The 13,165-nt window shown below is 57.1% G+C and overlaps 1 pseudogene; it reads right to left on the bottom strand.

The window, feature by feature from the left end:
• Window positions 1-2,742: 2,742 nt before the first annotated feature.
• Window positions 2,743-3,424, bottom strand: LOC112423404 (uncharacterized; annotated as a pseudogene).
• Between the last annotated feature and the right edge of the window lie 9,741 nt (window positions 3,425-13,165).

Genomic DNA, 13,165 nt, shown 5'->3' with positions numbered 1-13,165 from the left:
CTGTTTTTATTTAAGGTGTTAAATGAAACGTTTGACTGATCAAATAACTGATAAGACATTTATCTTACTTTACTTTTAAAATTTCAACTTTTATTTTAGTTTTAGCAGGCACCCGTGCAGATTTGTTACATGAGAATATTGCGTGATGCTGAGGTTTGGAGGAAGCGTCCCATCACCCAGATGGTGAGCATCATACCTGAAGGAAGTTCTTTAATCCCCATCCCCAACCCTCCAGTAGGCCGCAGTGTCTTTTGTTCCCATATTTTTGTACACGTGTCCTCAATGTTTAGCTCCCACTTGTAAGTGAGAACATACCGTATTTGGTTTTCTGTTCCTGCATTAATTTGCTTAGGAGAACGGCCTCCAGTTGCATCCATGTTGCTGCAAAGGACACATTTTCATTCTTTTCATGGCTACGTAGTATTCCACAGTGTATACGTACCACATTCTCATTCTTTTCATGGTTGCGTAGTATTCCACGCTGTATACCTACCACATTCTCATCCTTTTCATGGCACGGCTGTGCGGCACTCCACGGTGTATACCTACCACGTTTTCTTCCTTTGCACGGCTGTGCGGCACTCCACGGTGTATACCTACCACGTTTTCATCCTTTGCATGGCTGCGCGGCACTCCACAGTGTATACCTATCACGTTTTCATCCTTGGCATGGCTGTGGCTGCGCGGCACTCCATGGTGTATGCCTATCACGTTTTCATCCTTTGCATGACTGCGCGGTACTCCACGGTGTATACCTACCACGTTTTCATCCTTTGCATGGCTGCGCGGCACTCCACAGTGTATACCTACCACGTTTTCATCCTTGGCATGGCTGTGGCTGCGCGGCACTCCATGGTGTATGCCTATCACGTTTTCATCCTTTGCATGACTGCGCGGTACTCCACGGTGTATACCTACCACGTTTTCTTTATGTAGTCGTCTACTATTGATGGGCACCTGGGTCGGCTCCATGTCTTCCTATTGTGAATAACACTGTGATGAACATATGTGTCATTTTGGTAGAATCCTTTATTTTCTTTTGGGTATATACCCAGTAATGGGATTGCTAGGTTGAGCAGTAGCTCTGTTTTAAGATCTTTGAGGAATCTTCAGACTGCTCTCCACAGGCCTGGGCTAATTTACATTCCCACCAGCAGTGTGTGAGCATCACCTTTTTTCTTTGGCTTCACCAGCATCTGTTGTTTTTTGACTTTGTAATAATCGCCATTCTGACTGCTAAGCTGGCATCTCATTGGGGTTTTGATTTGCATTTCTCTGATAATGAGAATTTTTTCTTATACTTGTTGGTCACTTGTATGTCTTCTTTGGAGAAGTATCTGTTCCCGTCCTTTGCTTATTTTTTAATGGGGTTGTTTTTTGCTTGTCGATTTAAGTTTCCTATAGATGCTGGATATTAGGCCTTTGTCAGATGCATAGTTTGCAAATATTTTCTCCCATTCTGTAGGGGTCTGTTTCCTCTGCTGGCAGTTTCCTCTGCTGTGCAAAAGCTCTTTCATTTAATTAGGTCTCACTTGTCTTTTTGTTTTTGTTGCAGTTGCTTTTGGGGACATAGCCAGAGTTCTTTGCCAACGCCAACGTCAAGAAGAGCATTTCCTAGGTTGTCTTTCAGGATGTTTATAGTTTGACATCTTGCATTTGAGTCTTTAATCCATCTAGAGTTGATTTTTGTCTATGGGGAAGGGTAAGAGTCCAGTTTCCTTCTTCTGCCTGTGACTGAGCTGGTTATCCCAGCACCATCTCTCGGACAGGGAGTCCTTTCCCTGCGGCTTGTTTTTGTTGGTCTTGTCAAAGATCAGATGGGCATAGGTGTGCAGCTTCATGTCTGAGTTTTCTATTCTGTTCTATATGATAATGAAACCAAATAAATGTCTCTGCTCAGACACCTTCTGACAAGGTCTGTGGCGCCCAGCACTGCGTTAGGGCCGCAGCCGCCTGCCCCATGTGCCTGGCCAGGCTCTGCCCAGTTCCCTGCAGCTGCACCAGTGTGTGCTGTGACTCATGCTCCTGGTTTGTCATCTGCCCTCTCAGTAGACACCATGGCCCTCAAGCTTTCTCCACTCCGTGACCAGCACCTGGGATGGGACCAGCAGTGCCTGTGGCTCTGGATTCATGCTTGTTGAAGGACTGACTGAACAGAGCCTCCCTTACAGAAGTGATCGGCGTGGCCCTCCCTGAGTCCCGGCCTCGCTCTGGATACCAGGGAGCAAGGCGGTCAGGGATCAGAGGCTGAGGCTGAGATGCTAGAGCAGGGAGATTGCCTGGGCGGGGGCTGGCGGGTGTGGTGGAACTGCAGGTTCTCGCCTTGACCTGCTTGTGGGGGAGCCTTTCTCGGCCCACTCTCCGCTGGTTTTCACCCTTCGGCGTTTTTCTCCCTGGTGCATGCCATGCCTTGCACCCCACCCCAGTGATCCAGGAAGGGGACGTGTTGGCCGAGTGAGAGCCTATTTCTGAACACTCTGTGAAGTTGGTGAGAATTCAGGTGCCTATCGGCCGGGCTCCACCTGTGCACCAGGTGTGGCCGCCTCACTGTGACTTCAAAGGACCCCAGGGAGGAGGGAGGCTCCCAGCCGCACACAGGTGAGCCAGTCCCATTGTTCTGCGCGTCTGAAAAATCAATCGGGTCCAAAGTAAAAATATTTATTTAATGAGCAGAAATGTATGGCCAATCGGTTTTTAAAGGATATTGCTTCCTGCTCCTTGATACTGAAAAGGGGCCTTTGACAAAATTCATTTGCAGGGATTGAGTTCTGGGTGAAATAAGGACAGAAAATAGCACAGCACTCACCAAAGACAGCTCATTCTCTTCCTTGGGGTGCTGGGGGACATGGACGCCCCTCAGGGGCAAGAAGATCCCAGCGGGAGGACACTGGGCACTGCGTGAAGTCTCCCCTGGGAGCCCCAGAGAGGGGCAGGCGACGGCCCTGGGTGTCCCTGGGTCTCCCAAACGCAGGCCTGGGCTTCTCTTGGAGGAAGACTCCGCCCTGCAGAAAAGAAGGGTCTGGGTCAGAACCCAGTGAGTCCGGGGCTCCCTCCGCCTCCTTCACTCCCTGTGAGATGGGCACGGAGCCTGGTGGTTCTCGGCTGAGATGGCACCCTCGCGGCACCTGCCGGGGACATGCCTGCTGGCCACCACCGAGCTCCTGCAGCTCCGGTCTGTGGAGAGCACTGCCCCGATCCCTACGGCTCGGAGAACCCGTGGTGTGTTTTGTAGCATCAGCATTTGAGTACTGGGTCTGCTGCGCTCCCTTCCTAGCACAGCTCCCCATTCAGCTCCTTGCAGGCGTCAAGACCTTGCTGCATGGCTCCTCTTCCAAAACCCACAAGGTTCTGAGTTCCTGGGGCTTTGTCCCCCAAGTCTGTGGCCGCCGCAGGGCCTCCTCCTGGACCAGCCCGAAGGGCACATGGAGATGGCGCCTCAGGGCTCAAGTAGCGAAGGCCGCACAGACGTCCCGAGGACCCTGGGAGCGGCCGTGTCCTGCCTCTTGGTCCCTGAGCACCCTGGGCCTTCCTGGCAGTGGAGGCTGGTGTCTCCCGCTCTGTCCAGGTGCAGGCCAGCGCACAGCTCCCGAGGGGAGCGAGGACCCAGGACTCCATGACGGTTCTGGACAAGGCTCTCCAGGCGCCAGGCCTCAGGTCAGAACAGGACTCAACTAAATGCCTTCGGAGCTCTGGGTGAGACGCGCAGCACCCGTCACAGTCAGTCTTTGTGTGTTGGGGTGTGACGGAGACGATGTCTCAGCCCTATGTTCTCGCCAGGCTGTGTTTGGGACGTGTCAGTTTCCCGTGATTGCTGGAACAAGTTACCCCAGCTTTAGGGGCTGAGAACAACACGCAGGACCCTCACGCTTCTGGGACACGGCCCCCACTCCCTCTGGAGGCTCCGGGCCAGGATCCTCCCGTTGCCTCCAGCTTCTGCTGTATCTCTCCACGGCTGGCTCCTCTGTGCCTCTTCTCTGTGTCTCTCTTCTGTCTCTTACAAGGACACGCATGATTGCATTTAGACCCCCCCCACCCCCCGATGACCCAGGAAAAGCACCTCTCAAGATCCCTGCGTTTATCACAGCTTTTGCCTCATAGGTGACATTCAAAGCGCTGGGGTTTTGCACAGATTTGAGGGAAGGTCTTAATCAGCTCAGGTGGCCGTAGCAGAAAATCACACGCGGGCGACCTGAGCTGCAGGCACAGGTTTCCCGCCAACTCTGGAGTGGAAGCCAGAGATCCGGGCACCAGCTGACTGGCCTCCTGGTGAGGGCCCTTCCTCGTTTCCTGGTGCAACAGAGCAAGGGGAGGGCAACTCTCTCCTATGAGGGCACTGATCCCACTGGGAGGGCCCTACTCCACACGCCGCAGCACTGGGGTTGGGCTTCCACCTGTGACTCCTGCGGGAGCACGAACCTGCAGCCAATACACCGCGTGCCTCTGGGCAGCAAAGGTCCCCTCTCACCCGCACTTCATTCTCCTGGTGCTGCCTCTAAGGACAAGGCTGGCTCCAGCAGTCTCGGTGCTGACTACCAGGAGGCAGGAGGCCCGCGCGCTCACCGTAGCCGTGAAGCCAGCTGATTACACTTCAGGCTTTTGTTTGTTCCCCACCCCGACCGGCTCCTTCATCCACACAGACTGCTCGGACCTGGACTCAGGCCAGGCTGGACACCGGGCAGACAGAGGGATGTCCCCAGCAGCCAGCACTCTCTGTCTGAGCAGACAGAAGGATGTCCCCAGCAGCTGGCTCCCCCGTCCAAGCAGATAGAGGGACGTCCCCAGCAGCTGGCTCCCTCTGTCCAAGCCCTGGGAAGGTGGGGTCCTCCAGAGCTCCCCTCCGCAGCTCCAGCCACTCCCATGCTCCAGCTCCTGCCCCCTCCTGGGGCTCTATCTCCCCATGGAGAAAGGGGGTCCCTCGGCTGGGCAGGCACAGCCTCCTTCCAGGCCTTCTTACAGGCACCTTCACATGTGCCTGTGCCACCTATGCTGTGCCCACCACCTCGGCAGATGCCAGGGTCCACAGGAAGGCATTGGGCACAACAGTCACTCAGCTGTCGTGTTTTCTTTCTCTTAGCCGCAGTCCAGGCCTAGCAGCAGTGGCCTTGGTTTGGAGCCCAGGTTGGGCACCTCTGTGATGCCAATTTTCTTTGCCTTCATCATCCCAAGGCGGCTGCTGCAGTTTCAGACATCACAGCTCTGTTCAGCGCAAAGCAGAAGGGGGACAGGGTATGTGCCACTTACACTTGTTTCTTCTTCTGGAAAATCTAAACTTTACCCCAAAATGCCACCGTAGCCTCATGCTTGCTTCTCACCAGTCTGAGCTGTAACAGATGCCTCCATCCTCTACACCAGAAATGGGCAAGGCCCAAGAGGGCTGGGAACTGCCAGTCCCCTCGAGGGCCCTCTTATTTTTACTTTTTAGAGATGTGAAGACTGGAGTTCGGAGATGGGCTTGTTCATGGCCACACAGCCAGGGAGCCTGCTCACCCCAGTGTGTGCCCAGCCGGAAACCTGTATCTGGGCCCCCAGAGCCTGGGATCCTCACAGTGAGGACCCTCCATGTCCACTGCCTGCAGGATCCGACAGAGGCTGTGATGCTGAGCCCCGGCCTCAGCGACAAAGCTCCGCCCAATGGAATGCACCCAGTGGCAGCCAAAGTGGCCCTGGACCCTGCGGGGTTGAGGCGGTGCAGCTTGGTCAGCAGGGGGGTGGGGGGTGGGAGGGGGGACGTGGCCAGGGGCCAGTGGCCAGGGAGCAGTCAGGGCTTGTCGGCTGACCAGAGGCTCAAGGAAAAGGTGAGCTTTGAGTGACGGTCACTGGGCCATATGGGGTGGGGCGGCTCTGGCTGTGAGAGAACTCCTGCTTGGAGGAGGCCTTGGGCTTCCTGAGGCTGGTGGCCCCCAGGCAACACTCCGCCCTGGCCCTAAGGGACTCTGAGCTCTGGGCTCCCCGAAGCCTCAGAGATGAGGAGCAAGCAGCTGCAGGTCCCCAAGCCATAGTGGGGTAAGCCTGGGACTTGGCAGAGGACGCCAGGTTATATCTGATGCTGGCCGCTGGTCCTGATCAACCTGTGTTTAACAGCAGATGGCGGAAAGAGAGGCAGAGGCGGTGTACTAGGCCGTTCTTGCATTGCTATAAAGAAAACCTGAGACTGGGTAATTTATAAAGAAAAGAGGTTTAATTGGCTCACGGTTTTGTAGGCTGTACATGAAGTATAGTGCCAGGATCTGCTTCTGATGAGGCCTCAGGAAGTTTCCAATTGTGGTGGAAGGTAAAGGGGGAGCAGATGCATGGCGTTGTGAGAGGGGGGCAAGTCAGAGGGAGGAGACAGCTCTCATTGTGAGAGGCAGAGCAAGTCAGAGGGGGGAGGCACCTCACATTTTGAGAGGAGAGCAAGTCAGAGGGGGAGGTGCCTCACATTGTGAGAGGAGAGCAAGTCAGAGGGGGGAGGTGCCTCACATTGTGAGAGGAGAGCAAGTCAGAGGGGGGAGGCGCCTCACATTGTGAGAGGGGGAGCAAGTCAGAGGGGGGAGGCGCCTCACATTGTGAGAGGGGGAGCAAGTCAGAGGGGGGAGGCGCCTCACATTGTGAGAGGAGAGCAAGTCAGAGGGGGGAGGCGCCTCACATTGTGAGAGGAGAGCAAGTCAGAGGGGGGAGGCGCCTCACATTGTGAGAGGGGGAGCAAGTCAGAGGGGGGAGGCGCCTCACATTGTGAGAGGAGAGCAAGTCAGAGGGGGGAGGCGCCTCACATTGTGAGAGGAGAGCAAGTCAGAGGGGGGAGGTGCCTCACATTGTGAGAGGAGAGCAAGTCAGAGGGGGGAGGTGCCTCACATTGTGAGAGGAGAGCAAGTCAGAGGGGGGAGGTGCCTCACATTGTGAGAGGAGAGCAAGTCAGAGGGGGGAGGTGCCTCACATTGTGAGAGGAGAGCAAGTCAGAGGGGGGAGGTGCCTCACATTTTGAGAGGGGGAGCAAGTCAGAGGGGGGAGGCACCTCGCACCTCACACTTTTTTAAAAAAGAAATTGAGATGGAGTGTCACTCTGTTGCCCAGGCTGGAGTGCAGTGGCATGATCTCAGCTCACTGCAACCTCTGTCTCCCAGGTTCCACAATTCTCCTGCCTCAGTCCCCCAAGTAGCTGGGATAACAGGTGCACACCACCACACCCAGCTAATTATTTTTGTGTTTTTAGTCAAGACAGGGTTTTGCCATGTTGGCCAGGCTGGTCTTGAACTCCTGACCTCAAATGATCCACTCGTCTCAGTCGCCCAAAGTGCTGGGATTACAGGTGTGAGCCACTGCACCCGGCCACCACACACTTTTAAACTACCAGAACTACCAGAGTGAGAACTCACTCGTCACCAACGGGATGACCCATGCCATTCATGAGGCACCCACTCCTGTAATCCAAACACCTCCTCCAGCCCCCACCTCCAGCACTGACAATTCCATTTCAACATGAGATTTGCGGGGACAAACATCCAAACCATATCGCGTGGGCTCAGGAGGCAGCAGCCCTGGAAGATGCCAAGTGCCTGGGAGGTCAGAGAAAGATGCTGGAGTTCACGGGTGCCACGTGCAGGCGCAGCTCCTGCCAGGTGGCTGAAGACGCGGCTCCAGGTGGTGGCAGTGCCTCGGCCCCACCCCTCCTTCCTGGGGAGAGGGTCACGGCTCAGTGCCTGAGGGGCTGGGGGGCTTTTCTGAGAGGGGTGCATGCCCGCCTGTCAGGCACTTTCAGAAAAAGCTGGAAACCAAGATTTCCCTGAGAAGTCCTGGGCTTTCCGGTGTTGGAAACTGCAGGAAACAGCTGGCCTCTACCTCCCCCCAGGGTCCAGGAGAGAATTTGTTCTGGACAAACCCCTGTAGGCCACGTGCTTGGGGCACCTCTGACCTCGCCCAGTGCCATACCCCCAGCTGAGGCCCAGCCCCTGCTAGGGAGTGGTTCAGGGATGTGGGGCCTGGCACCAGTCCACAGGCCTGTGGGAGCCCTCTGGGCCCCTGGCAGAGTGGGGCAGCAGTTGGCCGAGGACTGCAAGGGCTGAGCTGTCCTGACCCATTCCTGCGATAGCAGAGCCTCCCACCCTGCCTCGGGGCTCCTGGACATCTCCTGCAGCCATGCCACTCATAGCTGGGCTCTATGCATGCTGTCAGTGCAGCCCCAGCAGCCCAAAGCGGTTCACAAGCTCCCAGACCGACTGTACCTGCTCCAGGGCAACTCCTATGAGGGCACTGAAACTTCCCATCGTTACAGGGCTCCGGCCCACAGCCATGGTGATGCCCCTTCCCACACCAGCTCCTGCAACTAGAAGGCTGCGGGCCACTCCCTCTGAGGTCTCTCCTTTCCAGACACAAGGGCAGGAGTCAAGGGCAGTGGCAGCATCCCCCAAAGATGTCGATGGATGGTGTTTCAACCTAAACCGGACAGCCGCAGTCTCTCCCTGGCCACACAGCGGGACAGAGACCACGACACAGCAGCCCACCCGCTGCCCTCACACTCCCTTCCTCCACGGTGTGAACTAAACTGCACACATGGCCTGTCACTCAGACAAGGCTGGAAGGTGTGGCCCCACCCCCTCCTAAGACGTTATGATGCAGGGAACCCCCAAGCCCACCCTCAACTGTGCTCACCTGAAACGGCCCAGCAAGGGCTACGCGTGCCTTCCCGTCTCACATTTGGGAAGGTCAGTGGGTAAAATGCGATATTGACAGTTCTCAAATATTGATGTTGATCTTAACTGCTAGAGATACCGTGAGGGAAAATAACGCTTTTGTTCAACATTTATGAATGGATAAAGGAGGAACCGAAACCAACAAAGGGGCGGCTGGCCCTGGACCAGGTTTAGGAGCTGTGGGCAGGGTGGGCCGGCACCTCCTTTCCTCTCGAGAAGGATGTGAGCAGCCGGTGGCTCGTACCCCCTGTCTCCTCAGCCTCGTTCATGCCTCTGCACTACCCGCTGGGCTCCTGCCACCCAGGGGTGTGGGGAGAGGCCTTGGCATGGGATAGAGGTCCACGTGTGGGTGTGTGACGGGTACTGGTGGATGGAGGTCCACGTGTGGGTGTGCAACTGGGTGTGAGACTGCGTGTGGGTGTGTGACGGGTACTGGTGGATGGAGGTCCACGTGTGGGTGTGAGACTGCGTGTGGGTGTGTGAGCGTGTACACGGGTGTGCATGTGCTCGTACACCTGTGCATGTACGCAGTGTGAGCAGGTGTGTGAACTGACTGTGCTGCGGCTGTGAGCATGTACACACGTGAACTGAGCGTGACAGTGCGAAGGTGTGTGCCGCGAGTTCCACTGGCCACATGAGCACAGGCGAGGCTGCTCTGCTAGCCTGTGGATGTCCAGCCTGGCCACGCTGGACGCCCGTGTCTTCTTCTCAACACAGGGTGGAGAGAGGACAACGCGGGACGCATCTCCGAGCTTGGCTCAGGCGCCCAGCGGCAGCTGGGGTTGGGTGCAGCCGCTCTACGTAGCCCTGGCTTGGATGCTGTGAGCTGGGTGGGCCTGGGGTGAGTGCCCGTCCCTGGGGTGGGTGGAGACCCCCATTTCCCTCTCAAGTCCCCTCACTGCACATTGAAGCCTCCTCCCACCCCCACTCCATTTAAAGGTCAGAGGCGGCCCCTCAGGCTGCACCTCCAGCCCTCCTCTCTGACCACGTGGGTCTCCCTGTTTCCTTCCGCTGGCCTAGTCTCTGTAGGGCCCACTGAGCCTGCAGTCTGGGACCCACAGGCTTGAAGATTGAGGCTCAGGGCCTGGGAGCCTCCCTGGAATGTTCTAGAAAGCTATGGAGGGGCACCTGTCGGGGAGACAGCACACGGAGAGCCTCTCCTGCCTGGGTCCTGCCACAGCAGCCTGGGCCTGTGGGCCTAAAGAGCTGCTCCAGACTTTAACTGGGTCTGAGGGCTGGTGCCCTGTGAGGAACCCAGGTTAGAACCTGGGGACAGAGGCCTCCATTAGTCCTTGGGAGTGGCAGGTAGCCCATGGGGTCATTGTGATCATGGTGCGTCATGGGAGTGTGTGCTGGGATGGGGAGGGGTCGTGGTGATCATGGCACAACGCACTTTCCTCTGGTCTAGGTTTAGGGATGCCAGCGAGACCCGCTGAAGCGTTGGGGCCCCACCCGAGGTGAGGTGTGCCCAGGTCTGGGGACTCCTGTCTTGGGGCCCCTCCCAGGAGAACCAGCCCCCTCCTCTGGCAGGAAGCCCCCAAAGCCGTGGAGGAGCCCTGGGCCCACAGACAGCATCCCTGCTGCTGGGGACCTCAGGCCTGTGCAGGTGCCGCTGCCACGGGGCTGATGGGGCCCAGCCCAGCTACCTCAGCCCCTGTTTCCGCTTTCCAGGCTTCTCCGCGGCTCTCTGCTTTTGCGGCCCCACTCCAGGCCAGAAGGCTCCCACGCCTCCGTGGATCTTCACGATGTGGACAACCAAGGTAAGCACCATGAGGAAGTGGAGACAGACACAATGTTCAGCCGCAGAAGACAGGATAATAAAGTTGGGTTTGGTTTATGATCTAACGTGACCATTAAAAGTGTTTAATAAACAACGTTGAAGACTACATAGTGGCAGATACATACGGCAATGCTTAGCATAACCTCATGACTGTCAATATGCACAGGCTTGAGAAACACCTGCAGGATACATGTGGGCATGTCAGTGTGGGTTAACTCAGTAGGGCGGCATATCGAATCTTGGTGCCCTTCTGTAGTGTCTATGTTTTCTTTTCTTTTTTTTGAGACGGAGTCTCGCTCTGTCGCCCAGGCTGGAGTGCAGTGGCCCAATCTCGGCTCACTACAAGCTCCACCTCCCGGGTTCACGCCATTCTCCCGCCTCAGCCTCCTGAATAGCTGGGACTACAGCTATTCACAACCTAAGGGCTGTGGCAGAGACCAGGAGGGCCATCAGCTCCCACAGCTCTCAAGTCCAACTCAGGGATCCTCCTTGCTGACCTCCCTGGATTGTCGGTGGAGACAGCCATCCTCCCACAGAGCACCTGCCTGAGATGGGCCAGGCCGCCGTGCCTTGACTCTTGCTGCACATGCTGAGGTCAGCACAGAGGCACCCTCGAACACCAGCATGCCCTCGGGTTTGCAGCTTGTCAAATATCTGATGAGGCAATCTGGCCAAATGTGCTCTAACACCACTGGACCAAGAGAACGTCCTGGGCTGACCAGATGCAGCCTTGCATCCACCGTCTGCCACCACCCACTGTGTACACCCCCTGCACACACCTCTGTACACACTCCCCCTGCACATAACCTCTACACACAGCCTGTGTACACTCCTGCACATATCCCCTGCACACACCTCCTGCACACGCCTCTTGCACAATCCTGTGTATACCCCCTGCACACACCTCTGCACACACTCTCCCTGCACATAGCCTCTGCACACAACCTGTGTACACTCCTGCACATATCCCCTGCACACACCTCCTGCACACACCTCTGCAGACACCTCCTACACACACCCTGTGTATACTCCCTGCACGCACCTCCGTACACACCTTCACACACCGTGTATACCCCCTGCACACACCTATGCACACATCTCCTGCACACACCCTGTGTATACCCCTGCACGCACCTCCGTACACACCTTCACACACCGTGTATACCCCCTGCACACACCTATGCACACATCTCCTGCACACACCCTGTGTATACCCCTGCACACCCTCTGCACAAACCTCCTGCACACACTGTTGCACACACCCCCGCACATAGTCCCTGCACACACCCTGCACAGACCCTGTGTGCATCCTCTGTACACACTCGTGTATACTCTCTGCACACACCCCCTACATGTACACCCTCTGCACACTCCTCCTGCATACACCCCATGTACACCTTCTGCACACACTCCCTGCACACATTCTGAGTACACCTACTGCACACCCCATGTACAACCTCTGTACACACCCGCTACACACTCCCCTACACCATCCACACACACTCCCTGCACACAACCCCTACACACTCCCCTACACACTCCCTGCAAACACCCCCTACACACTCCCCTACACCATCCACACACACCCCCTACACACTCCCCTACACCATCCACACACACTCCCTGCACACACCCCCTACACACTCCCCTACACCATCTGCACACAACCCAGTGTACAGCCCCTGCACACACCCTCTATACACACTCTGTGCACACACACCCGTGTACACCCTCTACACATATCCCTACACACTCCCTGTGTACACCCTCTGTGTATACCCTCATCTACTACCACCATACGTACCCCCACTACCCTGCCTTGTGTATGACTCCCCAGGCTGTGAAATACCAGGGACGTTGCCAACGAGCTGGTCTAATCTGAGGTGAGGGTTTCTGGGTGCCCCCTAGACACCAGGAGAAAGGCGGGGAGGGGACACCCCTAGGGCTTTGGACTCACTCCATGAGGCGCTGGGTCACAGTGGTACAGTGACACAGTAGATGTCCTGAGCGGGATTAAAGTCTTCCCAATGAACAGGCTGAACTCTGTCTTCCTTGAAAGCTCTGTAGAAGGACCTCACAGGGATAAACACAGGGAGACCCTCCAGGGCGCGGTCAGCCATGAGCCACAACGCTGGGCCGGTGACATCTCTGGAGGTTCTGGGGTGGAGAAAGACCGGCTGTGGGGAGTGACTGGCTGGGGAGCAGCTCAGCTCCCGCCCACCTCTGCGAGGCCCGGGGCTGGACGGGAGGTGCAGCAGACAAGGCCCCGGGCGGGTACTGGGGGGTCTGGAGGGGTCCCTGCGTGGGGGTCGGGTGGCGGGGAGTCTAAGAGAGTCGGGGATCCCCGGGGCGCGGGGTTCAGGGTGGGAGCGGAGTGTGAATGGGGAAGGGTCCCCATGCGCACCAGCAGCCGCGATTCCACCGCGCCTACTCGGGCTTTCCCCGGGAGGACACGGCGTGTGTCAAGGACCCGGGCCTAGAAGGCGGCAGCGCCCAGGGAAGCCTAGACGGGGCGCTATCTGGGGCGGGGGCTGGGGTGGCGGAGCCAAGTGCCTGGGAGAACCGCCATTCAGGAGCCCCTCCCGGCCAGGCTCTTGGTTCCGCCCACGCAGGTCCCGCCCCCTAGCCCGGCCCCTCTCCCCGCCCCGCCGCGCAGGCCCCGCCCCGTCCCGCCAGACTCTTGGTTCTGCCCACGCAGGTCCCGCCCCTCTCTCAGCCT

Source organism: Macaca nemestrina, chromosome 6 (assembly GCF_043159975.1).
Source record: "Macaca nemestrina isolate mMacNem1 chromosome 6, mMacNem.hap1, whole genome shotgun sequence".
Classification (NCBI taxonomy): Eukaryota; Metazoa; Chordata; class Mammalia; order Primates; family Cercopithecidae; genus Macaca; species Macaca nemestrina.
The sequence above is the reverse complement of the archived record's forward strand: the minus strand, read 5'-3'. Positions and strand labels throughout refer to the sequence as shown.